Source organism: Protopterus annectens, chromosome 1.part2 (assembly GCF_019279795.1).
Source record: "Protopterus annectens isolate FY-2018-M chromosome 1.part2, PAN1.0, whole genome shotgun sequence".
Classification (NCBI taxonomy): Eukaryota; Metazoa; Chordata; order Ceratodontiformes; family Protopteridae; genus Protopterus; species Protopterus annectens.
Window position 1 is genome coordinate 561,534,674 of NC_056727.1, and position 25,167 is coordinate 561,559,840.

Genomic DNA, 25,167 nt, shown 5'->3' on the forward strand with positions numbered 1-25,167 from the left:
ATGGAGATCTCTGTTGCTTATTTTAAAGCTGTCTCGCTATGCTAAACCCATTTAACATAGCGAGACAGGTTTTAAAAAACAAGCAACGGAGAAAGCAAGATCTTCGTTGCTTTTTTTTTACTGTTTCGCTATGTTAAATGGGTTTAACATAGCGAGACAGTTTTAAAATAAGCAACGGACATCTCCGTTGCTTATTTTAAAGCTGTCTCGCTATGTTAAACCCATTTAACATAGCGAAACAGTAAAAAAAAAGCAACGGAGATCTTGCTTTCTCCATTGCTTTTGCCCACAGCTCTGATGTACTGCGCAGGCGTGCAGTACATCAGAACTGCCGCGGATGCCAGATATCTGCGGAAGGGCAGCAAACAGGCATTATACTATGCCATTATTTAAGAAAAGTAATAGTTTCTTTTCTTAAATAATGTCATGGTATAATAGCAATAACCCACTTCTGGGTGTGGGTAATGCTGTATTTACCCATGGTTGGCTTTGTTTGGAACCACGCCAACCGTGGGTAAATCCAGCATTACCCACACCCAGGTGTGGGTTATTGCTATATTATAACCTCATTGAAGTCTAAGAAATGTAGTCTCTTTCCCATGACATGACTTCCCGGCCTTAACATCATTATCTAGAGGAAGACAGGTATTAAGATAAATAACATGTTTGATGTGCCAAATCCACCTGATCCAAATTAGGGATTAGATTAGAACTAGTGAATGGCAACATCAGGTTCTTAAAAACAGACTTTCTTCAAGCTTCAAATTTCTTCTCAATGAGATTGGGAAAGGAAAAGAGAAAATGAATGCAGGCCAAGACTAGGATGACTCATGAAACAATTACCTTTCTTCAGATAAACCCTCATTTCAAAACTCAAAATACCCAGCCATTAAATGCATACAAATGTAACTTCCTTTGAAGCATCATATTTCTTCTCCAAATAAGCTGCTCATCTTTTGTGAGTAGTCAGTATAGTCCTAATCAGTTTCATCAGATTCAATTGCTGGTGGGCACATTTTCACTTTTCAGCAGGTTTTTGAAAGAAAAAGCAGAAAAATTATTCATTTTCACCAAATAGTTCAGCAAAGTTCAATAATTCAAGTCAAAAGGAAGCAGTTTCTGACCAGAATACTCATTTTTACCTAATAAGGATATTTACTGTTAAAACCTGAGTTTAACAGTGACGGTTGAGTAGAGTAGAAAGCTGCACAGTTTTGGAGATGCAGTTATGTCTGAATTGCCCACTGATACACATCGAGTGCTGGAGATCAATGTTTAGATGAATAGTTCAGTTTTCTTCATTTTACGTATGTATTCATTTTGTGTTTTGATTTTTTTTTTTTAACGGATCAGCGATTTTTTTTTCCCAGTGTGTTCGACATTTTGGGTTTTCAAGGATTGTTTGTCAATTATATAGTATTCACAAGTCAGTGAGTTCACTTATATAATATAGACTCTACACTACAGCAGAAAAAAATTCTCTCCCCTTCCCCGCTACCTGACAGAATCCATAAAAAAATTTTCTCTCCAGAAAATTAACTCCAACAGTTCAAATATGTATAGATACCCCAGACCGAGATAAAAATATTTGTTCACTTTTTAAACAGGCTGGTAAATAAAATAACACATGTCACAATATGGGTTGCCAACTGGCTCATGGACAGAACCCACACTGTGAAAGTAGCGTATTCCAAATCCGACTTCAGACCAGTGACAAGTGGAGTACCACAGGGTTCAGTCCTGGGTCCTCTCCTGTTTGGTATCTACTTCTCTGAAGTGCAGGTTAACACAGAAGGTCTTTGGCTAACAAAGTTTGCAGATGACTGCAAACTAGGAGCCATAATCAAAACTCCTAACGATGTGGACAAACTACAAAAGGGCCTCACTGAGACAGATACCTGGTGTCAAAGCCATGGCTTGAAGCTCAGTGCCAAAAAGTGTATTGTCGTCCCCTTTGGTAAAAACTCTGTACCCATGAACTACCACATAGACTGGCCGAAAATGTGATGAGACCTTGGGACACAGGTGGACAGTAGTCTCTCCTTTGATAATCACATCACCACAGTGGTCAGGAAATCCTTCTATGTGGCTCATCTCATCACAAAAGGATTCTCATCCAGAAAAAAAGAGGTCATTGTTCCCCTCTACTCATTACTCATTAGACCCATTATAGAGTACAATGCCCCTTTTGGTATGTACCTCACAAGACATCTACAACAACTGGAAAGACTACAGAAATACCTCACAAAGAGGATTACTGGCCTCAAACAGATGCCCTATGCAGACCGTCTCAAAAAACTACAGCTTTACTCCATCGCATATCGCCTACTCAGGGGAGATCTCTGCCTAACATACAAAGCTATGTCAAACCCAGAGCTGTTGGACATGCTCCACTTAAAGAAATCCCAATCCCTCCGAGCTACATACTCTAGGGACCTAAACCTTGTCACCACAATAAACAGAACATACTGGAGGTATAGATTCCTGTCCCAGAGACTTCCCATACTCTGGAACAGACTACATATCTATGTCAAACAGAGCTCCTCATTAGCACTCTTCAAGAAGAATCTTGATGATTGGATGGGAAATGGGAAATTCGCCCCAGGGATCACTTCTGTGTCTTTGCTCGACAGGGGTACAGGAAAATAAATTTCTTGGGTGGCGAAAGCCAGGGTACATTTTTTGGCTAGGCTTATATAGGCCCTAGGGCCAGTAGCCTAGTACCTACCTATGAACCGAAATGTGATCGTTAAATCACTTGATCTGTGAGTCAGTCTACTCAAGAAAATCGACTGTTGCAATTCTCTCATACAATCTCCAGTTTGTTTATTGTTTCTGTTCTTCTCTTCTGTTTGAGGAAGCAGGGAGCTCCTATCTCAGTACTCCACTGCATCACAAGTTAATTTAATTTTTGCATTAGTTTACTGGGAAGTTTGACTTAGCAAAGCCATTTTGCAACAGAGGCCTGGGGAGAAATGTGCCAGACAATAGAACTGGTATTCAAATGATAAATATTAATATTATATCACAGATGTTTTTTGTTATGCCATAGAGAAACATTAGGAGTTATTCATAAAACCTTGTTATATTAAACAAGTTCTCAAACATTTTGAAATATCAAGAGTATACATTTAAACTTCAGATCCAACTTAGTTATTGTACTGATACTAAGAGGACTGGAAAGGACATTGACCTGAAAAGTTAGCAAATGACAGTAGGAGAGATGTATTTGGAAGGCAGAGCAGGATAGCAGATTCAAAGGTGCAAGTGAGGAATTTAGCAGGGTTGGATATATGGAGGATGTGTTGAAATGTCAGTGTTAAATAGTACTTATGTGGGTTTAAGATACAGTGACTGTTAGAGATTAAGTGAAGAAAAGAGAAGAGCTAGGAGTAGGCAGATTGAATTAAGCATGTTAGAAAGGTGATGAGAAGAGGGCTGTGGGATAGAATACACAGGAGAAGAGAAGAGGGCTGTGGGATAGAATACACAGGAGAAGAGAAGAGGGCTGTGGGATAGAATACACAGGAGAGGAGAAGAGGGCTGTGGGATAGAATACACAGGAGAGGAGAAGAGGGTTGTGGGATAGAATACATAGGAGAGGAGAAGAGGGCTGTGGGATAGAATACACAGGAGAGGAGAAGAGGGCTGTGGGATAGAATACACAGGAGAGGAGAAGAGGGCTGTGGGATAGAATACACAGGAGAGGAGAGGAGAGAGAAGGTGGAGAAAATAGTGGCAGAAACAATGGAGTGAAACTGAGTTATAGGAGTATCAGAGACAGTTGGCTGTATATACATATATGGAAGACTAGAGGTGGAGAACTTTGTTCCTAACCTGAGGATGAGCAGGGACATTGTCATGTGCTCAAGAAGTGCTGCTTATATTGTACTTTGAAGGGTTTTATATTGTTATCTAGCTTTAGTGGTAGTGGAATGCAGTTGTACAGCTTTGAGATGTGGGTTGACTACAATGAGTCACCCGAGGAATTGGAGGATTTTGTTATGGTTACTAGTAGTTTGTCCCTGAATCATAGGTTTCTATGTAGTGAGTAGAGCTGGAAGACATTATGTAGTGACGGACAGTTTTCTGGCATATAGGAGAGTGTGTGGGTTGCAAGAAGTTGAGAGTAATCCAGAAAAAGTAGCAGTTCAAGCCTGTTAAGGTGTTTAAGTGTAAGGCACTGGTGAGTTCTATAGTATTGCTTAGCTGCAATATTTGCAGCATTATTACAGCACTGTTCAAGTTTAAGTTTTCAGTAGTTTTGAATCTTGTTGAATGATGGGAAGACATATAGACAGAGGGATCTAGAGAAGCTGTGGCTACATTTCTTTGGTAGCATCAGTGAAATAAGGTTTTGACCTATACATGGGGCGCTATTTTTTTTTTTATTATATGTTGGTCAAGTTTCCTTTGGTCGTCTGTGATAACACCTGGTAGTTTGATATGTGATACTACTTCCATTCTTGTATTATTGGATGAAATTATTGAGAAGGTAGTTCTTTTTTTGTAGAGAATATTTTTAGGTCTGAAGTTTACCCTAATCCACTGAGTGACCACAATTATATAAGTTAAGAACTTCAACAGCAGCTGCTTGATGGAGGGGATGACCAAGCAGAGGGGACAGTTTGAGGTTAAATACTCAGTGCAAAGAACTCCATCATATATCAACTGATATGGTGAGACGTGTCTCTGCAGTGGTTTAATTGTTGGGAAGAATCCAAAAAAGAACCACAGAACCTCCCAAGTGGATGGGGCTAGTGAAGAACCAAAAGGAAAACAAATCCTTCTACAGCAGTGTGGCTCCCCTAAGCCCGCTTTTCTTCAATACCAATATGTGTCAAATCACCCAGGCTTTTAACTAACCCAGGCTACGGTCATTAGCTGGCCAGATTGCTGGTGATGAGGTGTGTAAGGAGAATGAACCTGCGAGCCACCACTGCCACTCATAGAGGATGGCTTAACTTTTTGGTTGCTGGAGGTTCTACCCTGTATGTGTTGACATACCAAAAAAGGTCACTGTGTCTATGTGGCTTGGCCTTAGACATATCTCCAACCCATTCATGAAGGAGAAATGAACAAAACCTGCCTCTTCACCTGTCCTGGGCACTGATTGGAACTCTGATCTCCACTGGAGCTTCTGCCAGTACCTTTCCCATGTGCTGACTGTGCCCCACCATTTCCCTCTTCTCCTTCAGAGTTCATACAGGTATCTGAGCCACTACTAATAAAATTCAGGTTGTCTGGGTCTTATGCAGGGCTACATACTTTAATACCAATGAAACTGGCTAGAGTTAAAATTCTTAATCACCAAGTGCCAAAAGAAGCATGATTCCCGGAGTGATAGTCTAAGCAATAATAACTGTTGATGCAGACTTGACAGCCAAGTGACCATGGCACAAATATCCACAGAGAAGACACTCTTAAAGAAAGGCTGAATTACTTTAGCCCCTTTTGAAGTGGCATTTGGCAGCAGCATTTTTAGTGGGCATTCTGCTACCTGGTGGCAAAATGAAGTGAATAATCTATCTGCAATGGGTTGCTTAGCCAGTGTAAGCCCCTCCCTTCCAAGAAGCAATGGAGACACTTAGCTGCTTCTTTTGGAAATTATGCACTGTATTCAGGTACAGCCTCAGTAGACAGTGCATGTTCTGGATGTGAAGGACTGTTTTCTCAATTTCTGACCCCATAAAGAAAAAAAAATTCACTAGTTTAAGGACAATTCTAAAACCATTTTCAAGAGGAAATACAGTTTGGTACCAAGGGGCATTTGATAAGTGAGAAAAAAATATATGTCTGTCTATAAATAAGAAAATGAAGGTCTGTGCTGCCGACAGCTGAGATAATGGTCAAAAAGAGATTTCTAACAGATGAATTTCACAAACTGCCAAACATGCAGGCTCAGACAGAGAACATTTAAGCCTGCCAACCATGAAATTTATGCCACAAGGAGGAAGAGAATTCTTAAGATGTGCATGGAGATGCAGGACCTTTTAAAGTAACTGTATAACCAGCCAGTGTTGTGCCATAGTCCACCCTTGCATAAGGTTATGATGAATATCTAAAAGTGCTACCAAAAGCTAAAATTACTGCACTGATGGGTCCTGACAAGGTTTATCCCTGTCCATATTCAAGTGCAACTTAGATCTATCGATGGAAAACAAAACATGTACCCCAGGACTCCCCCTGTACTACTCATGGACAGAGGGAGCTCCTAAATGCTTTATCCCATGCATTGGTTCCCTCTAGTTATCCATATTATGATGCCAGTTATTCTCATTAGGGGTAATATATAATTATTAACCATGTGATGGGTAACATCAATCTGTACCAAATGGTTAGGTTATTTCAACCACAAAAAGGGAAACTGGTTAGCCTTAAAATGGCCAGCTAGTCTAGTACTTACTATGAAGCTATATAAACTGCAGAGACATTTACCATGGCCATGGAGCAAATGAGACCCAATTCTACAGATATCTGAAGTAAATCAGAATCACACGCAATCTGTTGAAGAAAGTACAGGATGTTTTTCCTCACAAATGGACAGCTTTTTTCACCTAGCAAAATGTGTGATAAATAGACTTCCTTGGTGATTTTAATCAGTTCTGAGATTCTCATAGGAAAAACTGATTAAACCAATGTATTTAGAATAGGTGCCAGCTGCCATTTCAACTGACAAGGACTTGCTTGTTCCACAATAGTTTCTAGCACTGCAAAGGTGCATGCAATCGTGTATTTTTCAGTCCTCAAAAAGAAATGAGGAGCACCTTTGGTATTTCTTTTCTGAATTTTGGGATGAAGCATAAAAAAAGGGAATGGCAGGAATATATAAAAGAATCTTCCCTACTGAGATGCAGTGATTATGTCCACCATCAATTCTTCCTGTCCCTGCTGAACCATGTGGAAAAGGCAAAGGGACTGCATTTTCCCATAGAGCTGCTCAGAGAATCAATCATCAGGTTCAACTTCTTCTAGGTTGTGAAAAATCGTAAGGGTGATGATGTCTCTGGCTATGGCCCATTGCCATATATATGCACTGGTTCCCTGCACATGGAGTAGGAACCCATGCCTCCCTACTTTACATATTACACTACAGACTGACTGTAAGGCTGCTGCGGGGGGACTCAAATCTCCACTTCCCTTCCAGAGTCCTCAGGGCAAGAAAAATGCCTATAACATGAGCTACATTATTCTGACCCCCAAACAAGCATTTAGTTCCTCTGTACCATGGAGAAGCAGACAAAATATTAATCTATGTGGTGGTAAGTAGCTGGCACACCACTACATTTACCATAATTTTTAAATTACTTTATGTTCTGACTAGATTTGGATCTGGACACGAACCTGCCAAGACCTACTATCCTGGAGTCTCACTATCTGAAGCAAGGCCCTGAACTTGATGCGAGGTTGAGAAATGGAAGTTTGTTGTTTGATACCTCACAACTGTACAGATTTTCACAGAATGTACAGATTTCGGCCTCATATTTTTGGTGAGTTCCTCCTAAAATCTGTACTTTCCTGGCAAATAGCTGAGGATTGAAATCATTAAATAATGGAAAACATTTGAGTTTAAGACTCCAAATCCTTCATAAAATTCATGCTAATGAAAAACCTACTATTCTATCAACTTTCTAAGTTTGTAACAGCAGTATTTAAAATCTGTCCCTATTTGTCCTCCATCATTTTAGGCTTTGTCCAGATTTTTTGCTCTAAGAGGTTGAGAGGTATTTGTTGCTACAGTATGTTCCCTTTTTTCAGTTTAGGACTAACTAGGACCTGTGAATGTACAGCAAGTTTCTGTTTGTCTGACCACAGTGTTCCAATCTGTCATTGCCTATTTATACTGAAGATGAAAGGATATTTTTTTCTAACCACTACAAAGATTGGGCCATTGCTTTTCACCTTATTGTTAAGTTATGTTGTTGAGTGGGTTATTTGCTGTGATCATTGGCTTTCTGCTTCTAATGGATGAATATTGACTGGAATTTTTTGAACTTTACTACTCCACTTTTGATAAAGTCTTCCCAATGCCCTATCAATTTCTTCCCCCAGGGATGAGAGTCTTCTGTCCCATTCTTTCCCCTTAGGGTGCAAATTGAGCATCAGCTGTAGAGCCATCATCCACATTAGGGATCATAGATTTTTGCCATCATCCACATAAGGGATCATAGATTTTTTTCTCTATCAGTGCTAATGCTTCCTAACAAAATTTTTACTCTCACAAGGTGCAGTCATGCAATGGGTCTTTGGGGAAAACACATCACCTGCTAACTCAAGAAATGTAATCCTTCAGAGGACCTTGTCCCTTGAAGGCAAGTTCCTTTGCTCAGTCGCCAGTCTATTCCACTGGGTATAAGGAATGATGTTTTCTCCTGCTCATGTTTTCTCAAACAATCCCTAGTCGCAGCCAACTAGACTTTTTCTCATAATTCCTTTCTCTCCCTTGCTCGCTCATCTCATTTGGGGCCTGGGCTGCTTTTCAAACCTGAAACATCCGAGTCATATAAGAAGGGCTTTATCCATCTAAGGAAAGGTGTTGGCAATGGTCTCCACAGACTTGCTGTGTACTTGTGGAATCTGGACAGAAACTTGCAAGAATTTGTTACCAGCTTCTTTCGTGGCCATCAGTTAATTACAACTTTTTGCTCCAGTTTATTTACTCAGTATTTTAATGTTCCATCTTTAAATGCAACTTTACAACCTATATACAGCCTGTGTTGATTTGATCAAACTGAGGTGGGATGGCCTTTAAGCTAGTTAGAGCTTTTTTTGCCAGCTAAGGGTGAAATTGCACATGACTGACAGACATTGTGTTTGTGTGTAATACCAAGGGAGTCTGAACTACATCATAGTCCGACAGCTGAGACCTGTAAACCAACTACCTCATATACAGTGCTGTACTCAAATGTGAAATGTGTTTGCATCAAGGTGGGCATAATTGCTAACACATTGCATTTCTGACCTCATTTGGCAAGCACTGGTGTCTTGGCTATTAAGAACACTAGATGCTGTGACAGCATTGGGGGAATGTAGCTATTTTTTTTTAATCTAGGCTGATGCTATTTTTTTCCTTGTGGGACCACTAACACTTCTGAATGTGTAATGGTGACAAGAAAGAAATGGTTTCTTGCTCACCATCCACTCAGTAGTGTGACTGCCTTCCCACAAGAGTTTAAGGATTTCTTCATCATTGCTGGTTCACCCAAACTGGTTGGTGTTGGTTGATTTCAATATTTGGGTCAAAAATGACTCCATGAGTCTTACTAAACATGTTGCAACTGTCAAGAAAGAGTTTGGATTCATTCATTCAGGTTGTTATGCCTGTCACCCATATGCATAGCCAGTCCGAAATGGTATTTAATCTTGGCATGGTTTCTTTGAGTCTGATAGGGATCTAGTCTCCTAATCCAGTCATTACTTGGTCTGGTTGAGCCTCAAGCTACTCAGTTTTATCTTCCTAGTGTATATCTGGTTGAGGATAGGACTGCAGGAAGTAAATGAATGGGTGGGGCCACATCAGGACAGAACAACCTTGAACATGATTCCAGTTTTGAAGTACTACATCCCTGCATATGTTAAGAAGTTGTCTTACTCATTGGACTAACCCCCAGACTAGTTTTAGAGACAGAACATTTCACCACCATCTGAGATGGTTGAATAGGATCCATTATAATATTAAGAAACCCAGCACTTATGAATACAACTGCTAAGTCCTAAATGCACAGACTACTAGATCAAGTATACATATTATCTAAACATGCATACTCTCATGTAATTTCATGCAATGACAACACACAAAAACTAAATAAATGGCATTACTCAGAGTAATTGCATTGCAATATATGCTTCCATCACTGAGCGCCACCTCTGTAAGAGCTGCTCTGCCTCGTCATTGCCTTAGGGAAGAATGGTGTAACACTGCATGATTCAAACTGGAATTAATACAGCTGTCAGATATATTCATTTTTTTTCTTTTTTTGCTCTTATGAAGTTGCCAGAAAGAATACTGCATGGTAACAAAAAGGGGTACTGCAACTCATTTTTTTTCAGAAAATTTTATTTTATATCATAACATCAAAAACATAACTATTTTAAAAATGTAGAAAATCATGTACAACAATAAGAAAGGAGCACACAGTATTTAAAATCATTATTTGTCAACAAAGTATCAGTCGACAATTAACTATATTTATCTAATAATTATTTCAATGTATTCCAATATTTGAAGTTAGATTTCTTATCGCTTGCTCTCATAGTAATAGTACACCTTTTCTGGCATACAAAAGTGGCTAAATTGACAAATTCAATAATGTTTCATGGTGATTCACTCTTCCAGTATACTGTAACAACTTTACTTGCTGTAGCTAATAAAGACCCCACCAAAGGGTAGTGTGAAGAAATAAAATAAGCAGGAATTGGGCCATTTCTTAATATCAGGGATGACAAAATTATACGTCTAACAGACCATAGTGGTCTAAAGAAAAACTGACCCTGGGATTCATTAAACCATACACGGAGTGTAGGAATATTGCAGCAGCTGCTGCACAGAATATGGTCGCTGAGTGAATTCAGTAAAAGGCTCCTGGGACGTGCACGAGCGCTCCTATACTATTCCTACATGGACACCACTTCCTAATGTTAATTACTTCATTTGCTGGTGAAAACCATCCCCCGGATTCAGCAAGTTCTGCACTGAGTGCCAGAATAGTGCAAGAGCTGCTGCATGCAATATGGCCACCAAGCTATCCAGGAATGAGCCCCAGAGACATGCACGAGCGCGCCTACACTATTCCCACATGGACACCACTGCTATATGCTAATTTCTTCATTTGCTGGTGAAAACTATGCAAATGAGGTGAATTAGTGATCCAGGAAGCAGGCAGGTGTCAATGCAGGAATGGTGTAACCTGCAGAAATGTATTCAGTTACTAACCAAATACATTTCTGCAAATTACAAAATGGAGGTATGACAGCTGGAAAGAAAGCATGTATTCAATGTAGAAGGCATGCCAATGGCCAAATATATGTCCATTGGCATGAGAAATAGTTGCAAATTTATAAAAACAAGGTTTTTTTTTTGTCCGATCTCGGCCGTTTAATGGTAGGGCAGCAATGTGCAAACGGGATTGCCCCGAAAATAAGAAAAAAAGGGGGAAATAAACTTTTAAACCCAAATCAGCATTTTGCGATAATAGTCAATGGCATGTAAGACAATAATACAAGGGAACAGTGGTTGCTAAGGGGGAAGGCTCAGTGTGAGTGTGGTAACTATGAATTAGCATTCTGTTTTATGCAAATGAGGGGACTGATACTGAATCACAGATTTCCTCTCAGTGTTAGCTTGCACCCAGCCGTGTAGGTGCAGCAACACCATTGTATAAGTCTAAGAGGTGGATGACCTTATAAGGGGGAGTGTCATGCATGCTGTAAGCTTATTGGAGCTTTGTGGCCCGTGTTTGACCTAAGCTAAGCACAACTAAGGACAGGGGTGTGTCTGAGGCTGACTAGCAGTGTTTACACTGCCTAGATGGGTGTGAATACCGTGCATCAGGTTTAAAAAAAAAAAAACAGGAAATAGCAGCTCTGTTCACATCTGAGCACTGGGTATGCAGGGCGCACCTTGGGGCTTAAACAGGAAGTCAATGGGAAGGGAAAACAGCAGTAGGAAGTCAATCAAGGAGAACTAGAATAGCTGGCAGGTGAAATGTATCAGAATCAGCCTAGCACACTACTATAAACTATACAAACACCTTCCAGTCTGAAATTTTACCTGACAAAACTAACAAAATGTTAGGGGCTGCTGTCACTCTCGTACATCAATATGTGCAAGAGGCTGAAGGTGGTGAGGATGTGAATGCTGATGACCACCCCAAAGTGAGGAGGAGGAGAATAGTGTACAGACCCAGGGTAACCTACCAGGGCTACATGAGCTGGAGATAGTGGAGCGCTATAAGGTGGACAGGGTCATCCTACAACAAATTGTTGAGCTGTGCCGGCCACGCCTCACACATGGAACCAAAAGAGGGGAACCCATCCCAGTGGATACCAAGGTATGTGTAGGCTTAAGAATAATAGCCACAGGTACCTTCCAAAGGCCAACTGGGAATATCATGTGGATCTCACAGACATCAGCATCCAGGGTACTCCACCAGTTCCTGGATCCCATGTCAGCACATGCCGGTGAGCACATATATTTCCTCAACACTCATGAGGTGTTGACCAGAAATATGCAGCTCTTCAACCAAAAAGCAGAATACCCTAAGGTAGTGGGTGCTATAGACTGCACGCACATACACATCAAAGCACCACCCAGTGAGTGGGGTAGGGTCTACATAAACCACAAGGGCTTCCCCTCCATCAACTGCCAGGTCATGTGCGATACCCTGGGCATTATCTTAAATGTGTGCGCTGGCAGCCCTGGAAGCTGTCACGACTCCCACATCTGGCATATGACACAGCTGTACAAGTCATTTGCCAGTGGGGACATTCCATATGGCCACCTAGTGGGGGATGCTGACTACGCACTGGAGCCGTGGATGATGACACCCCTCAAAAATGCACACACACCCAAACAAGAACTCAATAATGAGGCACACGCACAAACCAGAATCATAATAGAGAGTGTGTTTGGGATGCTCAAGTCATGGTTCCACTGCCTGGACATATCTGGTGGAGCCTTGCAGTACTCTCCAGCTACATGTACACAAATGTTCATATTATGTGCCATGCTACACAATATGATCCGGCAGAAACAGCTGCAGCAGGAACAGCATGGGGCAAGGCCACAAGGCCCCCCACCATTGTCAAGGCTATCGTAGGCACAGAGTGACTCAGAGGAGGAATTGTCTGAGCCTGCCCATGTAGGTAGAATGAGGCATACCCAGTATGCCCAGGCCTTGGCAAAGAGGCAATGCATAGCACATACACTGACATGGTAGGGACCCAGGGAATGACACCTCTCTCTGACTCACACATACAGTAAAAGGGATGCCAAACATGACACTACCTGTGCTTTACCATGTATAGGGAGTGTACTATGTGCATCCGACATAGTCAGCCCTCCAGCACTGTCCTCAATACTGGCATAGCCACAAGGTAAGTCACTCTTCTTATCAGTTACTGAATGGAGTAGTATGTTCTGATAGTTGTAGCTATGGTATGCACGCGAGCATGCAAGGGAATTGGGTGGCTGAATGGGATGGCAGCAGATAGTGGACACCTATATGGATAGCATGAAATCCATAACAAATACTGGTGTTAACATAATAGGCAGTACTAGACAAGGTGACAAATCCCATGGCAGTACATGTGGTGGCCAAATGTGTGTCCTTAGGACACACATATGCATGTCAGTGAGACTGACATACCAACCACCAGCCTCAGCCAGCAGGACAGGTGTAGATGACCATAAAGAAAGGCTGGGCTAAGGCCTCCAATTTATGGCAATGGTGAACAGCTCCCCTCCAGACCTACACAGACAGACTATAACAGATCTGGCAGTTGTATGTTAGTACTGAAGGGTAAGAAGTCTGAAACTGAAATGTAGATCAATAAAACTTAAGATCTATACTCTACTGATATGCCTCCAGTCTGGATGATAGATCAGAATACAAAATGAAATGGAAGTCAACAGAGTACCTGACATACCAGTACAGTCATAGCAAATGTTTAAAGTCATCAGGTGTGCCCCCCCCCACAATCCTATGTACAAATGCAGTAACATGTAAGGGTGAGGAGTAATATCAGTGGAGCACAGAATACCCAAGCTGGCACAATCTACACGATAGATTGTCGTATGTGTACAATATGTAGGGGTGCATGTGTTAGGTTGTTGTGTGTTCAATATTGTCTGGAAGTGGTTAGCATGTAGGCATGGAGGGTTGTGTCTCTGTGGCCTATTGGCAGTACTGTGTTTGACAGGGTCATGTTCCAATAACTGCAGTGCCAACCACAATGCTTCTCAGCAATACCCATGTCAGCAGTTGTCCATACTCACTGTCCAGATGACAATATCTGTCACCGTCTGAAAGATGGACATGCCCTGAATGTGGGCCCATACATACACACAGTACACAGGTGGAAGTACCCTAGACAGAGTGCATGTAATGTAACTGTCAACTGCACACAACTTTGGAATCTTACATACAGGTTAGCAGCACATTAGTTGGCTGTGTACTATGGAATACTGATGTAGTCTGGCCAATCACTGGCAGACCACAAAAGGCACAGTTATAAAGTAATTAGAGACTGCCTATGTCCCTGCACAAGGCAGCATAAGGGGAATGCCCCAGGTATATCTGTAAGTCAGCTGCAAGCAGCTTCCATATCACACATGCACTCAACTCACACCACCATTAGCCACAGGTTTATCACAGGTCATATCCTTGCTGTTGGGAATGAGTACAGTATGACCCCACTTCTGTATGGGAATACCACAGAATGCTGAAGAGGTGTCCCATGCAGGTGTGTCTCTAGCTGTAAGCAACACCCTGCCTGCATCCAGACCAATGGATTAATATGAAGGAACTATTGCCATTAACACCTTGCACACTTACCCTGTCACTACAGGGGAATCCACTGGCTTGCAGAATGGGAATGTAGGAGTGACAGAATGCACTGGCCTGCTACAGATGGCCGGCATCACTAACAAATGGCCTACAGTCTTCTGTCAAAGGCCTGTGCCTCACCTGTAGTGCCAATGTATGGTATCTCATGGGGTCCCAACTAACAACCTAACACAGTCAACAGAACACAAATGCAAGGCCATGTTTACAAATCCCAGTAGCATGCCAACCATGTCCTATGGCAGGAACTGTGGACCAATCCATAAATACCTCTGGGATGAAGGGCCAACTATATGGATACTTCTCAGATATCGCTCGCATAATGTTAGGAAGAGGATGGAATAACAGAGTGGAGGGGTGTAGATGCATGGACGTCATGGAGTGTGTGCAGTCTGAAACTCTGATGTGTGCCCATACTACCCCTGCCTGCAAACCCAGCAATGGGTGGCTACAAATCTGCTCATAAAACACAATGTGAAGGGGAACTGACCAGATATGAGCCCTGCCTCTGGGTAACCTGGGTGAATCTGTACAGCTGAGAGGTATGGCCACTGCAGGATACGGCCATTCTGTTAAGTTGATATATGTCCAAGAAGGGGATCCTCAACCACCATAGTACCAAGGTGCTGGACCATTTACACAGACCCATCAGCAAGTGTCAGCAGCTACCCCTCCAGAATGGCATGAGTGTGCAAAAATTTGTAGGCTGTGGACCACAATACTGGACACAGGTTAATTTATCTTGTATTTCCCAGGAAATAACTGTGAGCAAATAATTATATTTGTCAGTAATAGATGACATAATACATCACAGTGTAAAACAGTACATATGTCTGAATATCTCTGCTAACACCAACCATGTAACACAACCAGCACAGACAGCAGTAGTTACAGTATCCCACTATCACCCATTGTGACTCCATATTGTCAACCTATCTACAGATATCCTGCAGAAACAGGTTGCTAGCTATAGGTGTAGAATACCAAACCCTGGACTGGAGTACAACCATACCTGGAATGGATTCACACACTCAGTACAGAAGTTCATACTGGGCATGCTCCTACACTTAGAGAAATGAAGCCCATGTCTGACAACACAGTGGACTATACATATCTGTCATTCGCAGATGTCTGTGCTCACACACCAAACTGTACACCATTCATGCTTCGCATGCACATTAGATAGGAATACTCACACATATCCAAGGCCAACACGCTATAATATGTCAAACATACACACACAGAGATGTGGGGAAGAGAGAGATGGACAGTGACAGAGAAAATTCCATTATGATGCCTGTCCCACCCACCACACATCCAATTGGCTGATATCACATGATGTGCTGATGTCAATCACTGTAGACATTTCTTTTGGTAGCTATCATCCCTATAGTGTCTGCGGTGCTTGTGATAACTCTATAACATGATAGCACAAATCAGTATTCATCTAGCATTTGTATACTCCGTCCTGTCAAATGTAAAGTTGTGTTTGATTGAGTGTGTGTGTTTCCAGAGGAATGATTTATGGCACATTGAAACACACTGCACTTCCCATTGCCCATGTTAGCACTCCTGCTGTCAGTCACCTTGAAATAACCCTCTGGCCAAGTCTCATCCCTATAAGTTATGTGCTGGTTGCGATGTGTGTGTAATACTGTAGTGTAGCAAACTAGTTAGGTAGGAGTTCTAATCCCAGACATGGCAACTGTTAAACTCTGTGTGTGTGTGTGTGTGTGTGTGTGTGTGTGTGTGTGTGTGTGTGTGTGTGTCTGTGTGTGTGGAAAGGAATGATTTTGAGGCCATTCACACTGACTACACCTCCCATTAACCTGCTTTAGCACACTGCTGATGTCAGTCACCTTGAAATAACCCTTTGGCCAAGTCCCAGTCCTATAAGCTATGTGGTACTTGTGATAACTGCATAATACTGTAATGTAGTAAACTAGTTAGGTAGGCGTTCTAATCCCAGACATGGCACCTGTGTGTGTTTGGGTGCGACAGTGTGTGTGTCTTTGATTATACCTGATTTTATGGACACTCACACTTACTACTATCCCCTTACCCCTCCTTTACCAATGCTGCTGATGTTACTCAACTTCAAAGATACCTTTGGACAGTTCTCCAACATATGAGCTCTGTGGTGATTGTGATAACTGCGTAATACTATACTGTAACATACTAGTTAGGTAGGAGTTCTAATCCCAGACATGGCAACTGTGAAACTGTGTGTTTGTGCGAGAGAGTGTGTGTATCCTTGTAGAGACTTGATTTTGTGGTCATTCACACTTACAACACTTCCCTTACCCCTCCTTTACCACTGCTGCTGATGTCACTCAGCGTCAAAGATACCTTGGCACAGCTCTCCAACATGTAAGCTTCATGGCATGTGCCATAAATGCAGAACAATGTAGCAATAACTACATAGGTATGGGTTTGAATCTCATCTGTGGCAAGTGTTTGGGTGTGTACATGTCTACATATGTATGTCCATATCTCAAAGTTCTTGGCCCCATTTACACCCAGTACACATCTCAGTGCCTGACTTTAGCAGTCCTGCAGATATCATCCACCTTAGAAGTACCTGTTGCCAACCCTAAACCATGTAAGGTCAGTGGTGCATGTGGTAAATGCATAACGTAATGGTCCAAAAAGATTGTTAGATAGAGGTTTGAACCTCACCACTGGCAAATGTAAATGTGTGTGTAGGGTAAAATACTTTTTGGGATCTCTCATCCACTACAAAACCCAATGCCAGTATTAACAAGGGCTGGTTATGTTCCTCACCTTAGAAGTACCTTGGGACAACATCCATCCTATAAACTCCGTGGCATGCGGGATAAATGCGGTACACTGTAGTAGCAATACATAGCTAGGTAGGGGTTTGAATCTTAGTACTGGCAAGTGAGTGTGTGTCTGTCATCAGTATCCTGTGTGGGAGTTGCTGTGATTGTGTAATAACAGGATCCACTGTGGGGTGGGTTTTGCTAAATTATTATGTCGAGGACTTAGTATATGTCACAATGTCCAACAGATATCAAATACCAGAGAGATTGGTGTAGACAATCCACAGCCCTAAATGTGACAGTATGAATTAATGAACACTATAGGCAACCCTTCTATTACTCAGAGAACACTGTCCACCCATGTATCATACACAAATGCACTTGGCTAGGCAACGACAACTATATTGGTAGTTCCCCTGCATATTGCCTCACAGATAGTAACTGTGGTGTGATAGCAGTAGACTACATGCCTGTTGACCACAACAGTGCCACTGACATCAGAAACTACTTTGATGTGTTACATCTCCTGACTGAATGTGTGTTATCCAACAAGTAAAAGGACATGGCACCCTGTTAAATCCCCTAAGTAGCCAAATAAATGTGTACAGTGGCTCTTTTGCCATGTTCCCCACTGGACACATGCAACAACTGTAGAGTCTGCAAACATACCCCTCAAAGGAAATACCATGCCTTATACACATGCCCTGTAAGGACAGATGCCACTAACTCTACTGAAAGTCCGTATCATACTGTCAATGTAGGTGCAGTCACAACCTCAGTTACATAGCCAGGTCTCACCAAATGAGGTCAGGAATTCTACATCAGAATATACCAATCTGTCCCCACAACATGCCCCAAAGACCTCACGTACACTTTCACACATCAAAGAATATGCATGTGGGACATGTGTACAACCCAGACACTGTCCATGTTATGGAATATAGATCACATACATGGGAAGCAGTGCACATCACTAGCCACCCACAACAGAAACCCAGATGAATGGATGGTGAATACAATACCCACTCCTGGAGACCACTCCAAGGACTACACCACTGAGCCACAATGGGGACTATTGTCATGTGGCCTGATGCCAAGGTATTCTCTTGGCCTAGCCTTGTAGAACCTTCAGGCCCATTTGCCTACTACACACCTGTGAAGCAATGAACCTATGAATCTCAGTAGTGTTGTGTGTGTGTGTGTGGGGGGGGGGCAATGAATGATTTTTAGGCCATTCACACTCACTGCACCTCCCATTGCCCTACTTTAGCACACCTGCTGTCAGTCACTTTGAAATAACCCTTTGGCCAAGAAGCAGCCCTATAAGCTCCGTGCTGCTTGTGATAACTGTGTAATACTGTAGATTATCAAACTGGTTAGGTAGGAGTTCTAATCCTGGTCCTGCAACTGTGATAATGTGTGTGTGTCTTTGTTAATACCTGATTTTGTGGACATTCACATTTACTACACTTCCCTTACCCCTCCTTTAGCACTGCTGCTGATGTCACTCACCTTCAAAGATACCTTTGGACAACTTTCTGACATGTAAGCTCAGTGGCACGTGCAATAAATGTGTAACACTGTGATAGGAATACATAGCCAGGTAGGGGTTTGAAACTCAGTACTGGTAAGTGTGTGTGTCATCTGTACCCTGTTTGGGTGATTGTGTAATAACAGGATCCATTGCAGTGAGGATTTTGCTCCATTATTATATTGAGAACCTATATGGCCCAATGTCCACATTACAAGGCCAACAGTTCTCAAACACTGTAGAGGTTTTTGTAGACAATTCACAGCCATAAATGTCTACTGCCATGTGCAATGACTATGTGATAGTATGGATTTGTAAATAATATAGGCAACCATTATAATACCCAGAGACCACTCTCCACTCACGGATCATGCACAAACATGCTTGGCTCTTTCTCTCTTCCTTTCTTACTTTCTCTCTGTCTCTCTCTCACCCTCCCTGGTAGATGTGGAAAATACATCTGTTTTGCATAGGCAGCAGCTTGACTTTTGTAGGTAATGCTCATGATCAGCTGATGGCCTGTGCAAGAATTAGAGTCCCCCACTTTTTCCATGTGGAACAGCTGTGGTATCATTCCTATAGCCAATTGCATGGAAACACACTCCTGTGGGTGTTGGCTCTTTTCCTTCACTGTGAGCAGGACTTCATGTGGGTGTCTGACAAACAGCATCACAGAGGGTAGTTGAAAATACCTCTTACAACAAACACTGTGGAGACAGACCAAGAAACTGGAGGGGAATGTTCCAGACATGGAGAAAGAATGTCAGCATTGCTGTTCTACATTTGAAGTAATGTTGGTTTAACAGGGTTTGTGTGGATATGGCTGTTCTGCATGATTTAAAGTCTGGCATGACAATGTTATGTGGTTGAGAAAACTCTCACCTGTAGGGATATCTGCAGACTGGCCAGAGTATGGAGTCTTAGATGTGGTGTGTCACTCACACATTTTCTGTCTTTATAAATGCAGTAGCATATTCTAATGATTGCAGTCAGTAAATGGTGACATCCATGTGTGTGTTACTGACTTCATATCCCTCAGAAGAGATATGTCACAACAAACCCTGTTATACCAGCAATTATCTCAGTTTATCACAGTAATATATCAATATTAGCCCTGTGTTTGTGCCTCTGTCTCCTAAGTCTGTCACCCTTTGTCCATGTGTCATGCAGTAAGAGGTGCATATGTACAGTATATCATTATTTACAAATAATCTCCGTGGTATCCCTGAAATCTGAAAACAACCCACTAAAGTGTAGTGGGTCTAAAAACAAAACAGTGTAAGAAACTTCTCTGTGTGGAAGATTTTCAGTCCATATATTTCTAGTTAATCACTGTATATTAATCAGATCAGACAATAGTAGTAGAAGTAACGAACGTAAACTCGTCAAGTCAAAAAGTAATAATAGAAAATATATATAATTCTACAGCATTACTAAGTATTCGAAAGTAATCCAAGCAAGGCAGGCAGTCTGTTTCCAGTCGAAAATCCTTTATTAAGTACACAGACCGGATTTTCGATTGGAAACAGACTGCCTGCCTTGCTTGGATTACTTTCGAATACTTAGTAATGCTGCAGAATTATATATATTTTCTATTATTACTTTTTGACTTGACAAGTTTACATTCGCTACTTCTACTACTATTGTCTGATCTGATTAATAGACAGTGATTAACTAGAAATATATGGACTGAAAATCTTCCACTCAGAGAAGTTTCTTACACTGTTTTATATCATTATTTACTGACATCATTCCTGATATCAAGCCAGTGATATATCAGACTGCCAGACATGTTATGTATAGGAGGCCTTATATTTGAGGACAACACCTGGGCATTCTGTTGTAGTCTGTACAATGGTGAGGTCTGTGTACTAATGGTGATTGTTGGCAGAGTGTCAGTACTGTGTAGCAGTATATTGTGAATATGTTATTTGGCCTGTGTACAGACTGAGGTAGATGTTAGTGTTCTTGATCCTGTTCTATCTGACGTTGCATGCTAATCCAGTTTCTGGTACCCTGTCAGCTTATATGTTTGTAGGGCTAGACTGAGACATGTCCCATACCACAGTCAGGCATCAGACTACACTGTGAATTGGGCCAGTACATGTAACGTTAGCATGTGAGTGGCAAATATGATGATGGTTTTGTTCACACGGTCCATATACTGTACTATTAATTAGGCTTAGCATAATGTGACTGTGACTGTGTTCAGATTGGTTGTGGGTATGCACTTTCACACTGATGTTTGTTACTCCATGCTGTTACATGCCTGTAGTGCCTGCTATATTTGCAATTATGTGTATTCCTCATATGAAAATTGGGTTAGTGTTGTGGTAGTCTGCCTGTAGTTTAGACAGTGCTTGGTGACATGCCTAGCAGCTCAGTATATTTTCCTAGTGTGATGTTATGTCCAGATATTTGTCAGATGTACTGTTGCCTGGCTACCATACATGTTGTGTATTTCTGGCAAAGCAGTGGGATGCTGTGAAGATGTATGTCACCAACTAGTGGGAAATATGTGGGCTTGGGACCTCTGCTCCTCTAGTTTATATGGGTTAGGACAGACAGGAGGGTGTGAATGTATCAACTGTGTGAGCTTATCTACTCCAGTATTTGTGATATATCCCTATTTTCATGGCTGTAAACATCCCATTTGTCAGGCTTGGTCCACACATCTTGTACTAAGGAGTTCTGTGTATACCTCTTGACTAACCACATTGTTTCAAACTGTCCACGTTTATTGCTCATATTTCTGCTGTATTCCACAGGATCATTACTGTGATTTGTGTGGTACTTCACTTTGATAATGTCATGATGTCTGTTAGTAACTGATGGTGTACATGTCAGTTTCAGAAGAGCCTTCCTTCACAACATGTCTGTTGACACAATCTCTGTTACTGTAGTAACATTCTACATTTATAACTGCAATACTTAGATTACGTTCCCTTGCGCTAAGAGGTTGAGAGTTATGGCACTGAGGTATGACTCCACTACATGTTATGGGCATATGTTATACACACACACACACACAGACACACACACACATACATATATATATATATATATATATATATATATATATATATATATATATATATATATATATATATATATATATATATATATATGTATATATCCTTATGTGTAAACATGAATGCTGTATATACCTTCTCAGATGTATCCCATCATATTTATCTGTTGTGTATATTTAGTTATAAAAACATGACTGATTCAACACTATTTTCACTAACAAGTAGTAAACAATAGTAGTAGTCAAAGCAGTTGTTCACTACTATTCAATACGCGTACTGAATGATGTATTTGAAAAAGCAGCAGATGTTTTTACAACTCAGATCATGTAGTGGTTAAGTGCTGTGACTATAGTCTAGAGGGTCCTGGGTTCAAGACCTGCAAGGGCTGAATGTGTTGTTGCTGGGGAGAACAAGGACTGTTGGATACAGAGTGATTAAGGCAATTATAAGCAGGTGTAAGTGGGTTTGCATGGGTTTGCGTGGTAGTAAGTAATGCTAACTTCCAGTTAAATATGCTTACAGACAGTTAGCCTTAAAAGTGCTTAATCTGTGTAGGCATTACTTAGTGCCATGCAAACCAGGCTTAATCCCGCTTACTACTGCTTAAAAGTGCTTGCTCCTGCTTACCCCCATGCTAATTTCTTTAAAAGACAAGAAAAAAGGGGTGATAGGAAAGTGGTGAAAAAGGTTGCATGCAGAGGGAAAGACAATAGGGAAAGTAGCTATGGATGTGCATGACAGGTGTAGGGAAAGTCCACAGCTGTCCATTTCTTCTACAGCAACAGCTGTGCAAATATACTGCATTTGGAGGTATATTTGGACACTCAAACCACTGAGAGAGGGGTGAGGACAACAATAATGTGTTGTGAAGCCAATTAGACTAGATTATATGTGTCCAGTGGACACATGTGCAAAATGGACAGCTATGTATGGGCCAAATTTTTTTTTGGGAACAGATTGTCCTTTTTTTTTAAGGTGAGAGGGGGATGTTTGTGAAGGATAGTAGGTATATTTGGGGAGATAGGTTAGATCGGACGACAGACAAGACAGCATACAGGGGCAGTATATAGCACATGTGGGGGGTAAACACCTTGGATGGGGAGGGGTGTTTGGAAATCCAAGACCCATGAGCCCATGGGCATTCACCACTGCACCTTCACGGCCCCGAAGGTGGCTGTGCTGGGGGCTGAACAGAAGGGGAAGGCTGACCCTCTAATTGTGCCACATGGCGCTCAAACTGGTGTATCAGATCTCCAAACTCCTTTCAGAGCTCACTATGCACCAAATCTCGGACCTGGCTTCAGGTGATAGAATCCTGTCCATGCCCACTCCTGGGGGGGACGAGCCCCATCACCTGAGGCAGTTCCACCCGAAGGTGGTGCAGGAACAGTGGATGTGGAGGTCCTGGGGTGGGTCCCAGACATGCTGGGGCCTGGTTCCATGGCCAGATGAGGTGGGAGAGGTGGGTCCGCTGAGGCCGGCCTTCTCAAACGTGCTATGATGTTACAGTTTTAGAATATATGTGGGTAAGACATTAGGAATGGGAGGCTTGATAGTCCAGTGGCCAGTCATTTTCACCAACAGCATGGGGGTATAAGTACAGATTTGATATTTAGTGTTCTGGCTAAACCTTATGGAGTAGGGGGAGCAGATCATGGTTTTCAAAAAAGATTATTAAATATGGAATCAAATTTTATTATTAATTTCAATACTTTGTATCCAAAAGGAATGAATTTAGAAATATAGTAAGATGGGTAGTTTGTTAATGATGTGTATTAAGGTATTGGTTATAAATTGTTATAAACTGTGAATGTAATGTCAAAATGAAGTTTCATATGGCTTTAAATTTTTGAATAGATGAAAAAATGGTTAATTGTTTAATTGTTGTTAATTATTGTCATGATGGGTGATGTATATAAACTGTTTTTTCATATTGTAAGTTATTCCATTAGAAGGCGAAGGCCGAGGTACCGGAATTGAAGTAAAGATATTTAAAAATCCAGTTTGGGCTGATATTTTCATTTTTGGTGAAAAGTTTTTTTTTGTTTTATAAGTAGTTTACGGTTACTAGTGTGTTTTTTGGTATATGTGGGTAATAGTCAACACGATCCAGGATTAGTTATAACAGCATGCATAGATATTCCCATTAACCCAAAACAACACATTTGGAAGAGTTGCATAGCAAACAGAACACATGCATATATAGAACCACAGAGGCCATTAAAATGGCATGCAGGTTACATTGATAGCAACAGGCCACCAATGAAAGTATTTCATGGAACATTAATAGAAGCACATTTCAATATTTCTTGAACAATAGGACATATGTCCCAACAGTAGGTTTGATGTAAAACATACCAATTCATTTGTGTTTAGATTGTGTTGCAGATTTGGTGGGGGGAGAGAGATGTCAAGTAACAACTTGTATATCCTTGCAGTACTCACAACTTTAATGATCATTGCTCTAATCATTAAAGTATAGGTATTATTCCAATACCCTATGGCCTTCGTTTGGGCAGTGGTATGTTTGTACACAGTGTATACTTCAACTGTCTTATAGGTACATTCTATTTCTCTTACCTGGTAGACCTGTGGGGGGAATGTTTGTTAACACTACTTGACTGATTCTACACATATTCCCAGATTCTTAGTTAAAATTATGCACATACCTCTCAACCTCTTAATGCAAAAAATCTGTACAAAGCTTGACAAAATGGGGGCACAAATAGGGACGTATTTTAAATATTGCTCTTATAAACTTAGAAAGTTGCTAGAGTCACAGGATTTGTTTTAATATACATTTTCTGATGGATATGAAGTGTGAAACTCAAATGTATGTCATTATTTAGTGACTACAATCCTGAGATCATCCCAGTGATTTGCCAAGAAAATAGAGGAACAGGCCAAAAATCTTGACATTCTGCAGAAATCTGTACAGTTGAGAGATATGATTATGCATACAGCTTACTGCCATTCCTGGGATTTGAACCATGGCTGTGTGTATTGAATAAACTACAATTTGTGTTTCATCAGAGTGAGCTATTTAGAAAGTGTTGTCTCTTCCTTCAGTGTTTTCTATCTAAGTCTCTCTTGGTTGTACAATCTGACCTTGTAATTACAACATTCTTATACAGACATTCCTAGACATATTTTTTATGTTGCACAGTATGAGAAACAGTTGACACAACAGCACTATTTGCATATCAGATCTTGGTGAATGCAATACGTGAGATGATACAATACCAGAGTAAACACAA